Source organism: Arachis ipaensis, chromosome B06 (genome assembly GCF_000816755.2).
Source record: "Arachis ipaensis cultivar K30076 chromosome B06, Araip1.1, whole genome shotgun sequence".
NCBI lineage: Eukaryota > Viridiplantae > Streptophyta > Magnoliopsida > Fabales > Fabaceae > Arachis > Arachis ipaensis.
Window position 1 is genome coordinate 116,746,207 of NC_029790.2, and position 4,397 is coordinate 116,750,603.

Below are 4,397 nucleotides of genomic sequence, written 5' to 3' on the forward strand. Positions count from 1 at the left end.
CGGTTCGACCGATTTATCGGTTAACTATCAATTCGACCGATTTTTCATTAATTTTTTATAGGACGTTCTTATAAATAAACCAGACCGACTATCTGATTGATTTCTGGTTAATCTAATTAAACCGACCAGTCTGATTCGGTTTTCAAAACCTTGGTAATAATTACTTTTTCAAATTTTATACCTAACCTTTTTATAACGCATAAAAACTCTCAAATAAAATTAATACAGTTAAAAATCTCAATTTTTTCAATTTTACTTATTATTTTTATTGTTTACAGAAATATCATACACACACTATGAAATAATATCTTGTCTTGAATTATATCTTAGTATAATCTTCATATTTTATTTCAATAAAAAAAAAGTGCATACTGTTTTTTTTAAGAGACACTTCAAGTAAAAGTGTAAAACAACCATGATAGCGAAGAATAATATAATAGGGGACTACTTCAATAAAAATTTTATGATTATCATTATGTGAAGATACTTTACTTTGATTATTGAATGATAAATTGTAGAGCTTTATTTTTATATGTTATAAAAGTGTTATTTTTATTTAAAGTGTGATTATACAAATAAATTATATTTTTTAAATAAAGATCATCATAAAAAAATATTTTTGACATTTTTATTGAAGTAGTTGCCTAATACTAAACCTAAAGATCTTTTTGGGTGGAAGCAACATACGTGTCAACTGCCAAGAACTAACACCAAATATGCAAGTGATCTTCTCTTTGTCGTCTCTCTAAGTAAGTTGATCACTCAAAGTTTTTTTATCATAAAATATTTGAGTGTGAACAATTTTAATTATAAAACATGAAAATTAATTTGATATACATAAAAAAATCGTCAAGTTTAAAAAATCAAAGAAAAAATGTACGATTTAACTACCAAAAGAACTAGCTCAGTTTTTAATAAATATCAAGTTAATGTATTTTTTATTGTTAAAATTATTAATACTCTAATATTTTATAATTAGAAATAATAGTTCATTCATGCTAAAAATCTAAGAAAGCTGAGAAGGAGATCCGAAAACGAGTTATCAATATCTGGACGTCGGGTTTATCAACTTCTCTCTCCAAGATGATCATGGTACCCAAAAAAAATCGAGTGGCTAGACCAGGGGAGATACCCGGTTTGGCAACTATTCCATTGTGATGCACTGTTATATTTAATTATTGAGGATTAAAATTTGAGTTAAATCTCAATTTGACTCTAAAATTTGATCCAATACTCAATTTAACTCCTACAATTTTATTGGCTTCAATTAGAACTTCCAAATTAGTTAATGGATCTCAATTATCCCTACAATGATCTCTGTCACCGGAATGCTTATTCGGCACATTTACCTGACATGTTGGATTCCACCTTCCTACTGTGAAGTGAGTGTGTTGGGTAACGATTAAATGATATAGAGATGAAATTCAAATACTCAATCTAGCCCTTACGATTGAAATAAAATCCTAAACAAAGCCCCAAATGTCCCAAACTGATAATTCATCGTCGTGGTTGTAGGGATGATTGAGAACAACAGTCAAAGTTTAGGGAACTCTACTAGATCACGTTCACATGGAATCTGGGCGAGGACCACCAATCATAGCATAGTATGGAAGGTCTACCCATTGTGATGCACTGTTATTTAATTAGTGAGGATTGAAATCCCTTTAAAAACAAACAACTAAGGCACTGATAACTTTCTGTAGCAAGTCTATTTTAAAAATTAAACAGACACATTTTGAGGAAGCAAAATTTAAGAAAAATATTCCATGACCAAAATAAACAGACAAATAAAACAAACAAGATATAATCCATGACTTAAAAAAACAATGTGACATCATTTGCTTTGCTAAAAGTCATGACAAGATATCACAAGACAACTCTTCAACCTTCAAATTAAGCTAATCTGCTATTTGATCTTCCCAGTAATGCCTTACAGACAGTAATTATAATTTGTAAACATTTATTTGGATCCTGCTTGTAAGTTACAACAGCAATCACTATTAGCATTTCTGTAATTCCATTTACCAATTAAGAACTGCTTTGATTTCAGTGAATTCATTGCAAGCCTTTTCAACAATCCAGGTTGGTACATGGATTAATTAACACTGTTAGTATTAGACACAATGTGCATTACACCTCAATAAAATTAGGTCCAAGCATCATATAACATAAAACTTAAAGAAAAAGTAAGAAAGTGAAGTTTGGCAATGGATAAAGAAGCGTACCTCAGCTTTGAAGATGTCTAAAGCAAAACCATTGAAGCAACTAATAACAGCTTGCTGAACATCTAATCCAAAGTTATCCAGAGCCTGCATTGTAGAGACCATAAGACCTGGTCGGCGGCTACAAAACATGTGAATGTTGACAGCTTTACCGTCCCTTACCTTAACTTCTACCTAAAATTATTAGAAACACTTGAGAGTTAAAATAGTTTCTTCAATTTTCAGGCAAACAAATTCAGTGACCATAAAATTTGTAAATCAAATATAGTGGGTATTTCAATACCCACACGGCCACACCTGCCCTGAACATTAAAGATTTGCTCCCTTACTTGTCTCATTACTCGTAGATATTCTATTTATTGCCACAAATCTATATTACTTGGCCTTTTTTTTTATGACATTGTCTGAAATATAATCTATAGCCTATGAAAATAAAATACAAAATGCTAAAAAAGATTATATAAATTCTAGATATAATTAAATGCCTCACATTACTAATTGAAAGCAATTTTAAAAACGTTTAAATTTATCAAATTAAATCTAATAATATATCTCAAACATTCATTTGTGTGTGTTTGGGACTGATACAGGATGGGTGACCATTACTGTATCCATCCTATTTCAAACAATTATCATCACATTTTCTCTGTACCCGTCCCAAAATCTAAGTAACGGTTGAAAAATCCATCACCTTTAAAATGGGAAAAGTCGGATCAAGTCGAATGCTCAAATCGTTATCCCTAGGCATTTTGCTTTATTTTGGAGTGCTCAAATAATAATTTTTAGGCTATTTTCTTTTAGAGTCCTTGTTTGGACAATTTAGGAGCTAGTAAACTTTGCAATGAGGTTTAGTGTTCAACAAATTACGTGCAGTCGTGTACCACACTAGGAAATACTTATCCTATTACTTTGTATTGAAAATGGAGTTTTAAGACAGGCATATATTTGTAAGTTCATGTTAGCAGAGAGTAAGTATTGAAATTTATATAATGAGCTCACAATAGTTTTGGGCTTTTGGCAATCTAATTTCGTGATTATGCAAAATTCAGCTATTGAATAATTTTGGCAGGTCGGTTACTACAACATGCAAGTCATGCAAAAATTATCAAGCAACATTAATTTGCAATAGATAAAAGACCAATTCTATGGTGCCTTTTGTTTGGTGTCTAATTTTTACCTAAATTACTTTTTATAATAATTTTTAAATATTTAAATTTTTTTAACTTTTATACTTTTAAATTTAAAATTAATTATTTAACCTATTTTAGCAATTAGGCAATATCTTTTAGGCACCATAGCAAACACCTAGATAAAATATAGGTAACCAACTCTATATGCAACCAACTTCTCAAAAAAACTTATTTTAAAATTGAAAATAAAAAAGTATAAGAGATCAACTATGAACTCCCTTTTAATTCTAAATTTGAAATTTGAAATTTGAGAAATTTAGTTTTGTCACCCTAAGCCACAAACCACTCCGTATACGCACCTTCTGTCCTCTCTCTCACGCTTCTCCTCCCGTCAATCTCCTCCCGCACTTTGTGCCGTTGTCGTATCTCTATTGCGCCACCATCAGGCACCCTTCCTGGCGTGCAGCTCTCCCCTCGCCGCATCTCTACCGCGCGTCCTCCATCGCAGTTGTTACGCGTCACGCCTTGTCCTTGCACCAATCAGCCTCAGTAGCTGTGTCATCATCCATCGCCGGAGAGCTCCCGATGGAAGGTAACTAGCAGGCAGCAGCGTCCACGCCTTTCCCATCCATGCTCGTGCCGTCAATGGCTATGGCAATATTTTGAGAGATGCCAGTTGAATAGGTGAGAATCGGATCAGAGTAACCTTTGGCTTAGCACTAAAAAGAAGAGGTTATAGTTTAAGAATAAAATAGACCTGTTAAATAAAATCTTAATCTTAATAGGGTTAACCTCCATTGTGGTTAGGACTCAGGGGACTAAATTTTAACTTTAAAACTAGAGTAATTTGCTATGCAATAATGCAAACAAATAGCACGAAGACAAAGAAGTGAAAGAACTACTAAATTTATAAGGCAAAGTATTCTAGGAAACTTTTACAGAAAGCTCTATCCAATGGAATTGCAAAAAATAATTATAGATTCGCCTCAACCTATTATTTTATATTTACATATTTTTAACAAAATTTTTTAAATTTAAAAATTAA

General features: G+C 31.7%; 1 long non-coding RNA gene across 2 annotated transcripts in view; it reads right to left on the minus strand.

The window, feature by feature from the left end:
* The window catches only part of LOC110263506, a 2,772-nt gene continuing 604 nt past the window's right edge, over positions 2,230–4,397 (minus strand). The window contains exons 2-3 of one of the 2 annotated variants that reach the window (XR_002349289.1): positions 3,712–4,071; positions 2,230–2,396 (exon numbers count right to left, since the gene is read on the minus strand). This is a non-coding gene — a long non-coding RNA (uncharacterized LOC110263506). Of the gene's footprint in view, positions 2,397–3,711; positions 4,338–4,397 lie in introns of those variants that run through there. The other variant, XR_002349288.1, reaches the window with a different exon arrangement.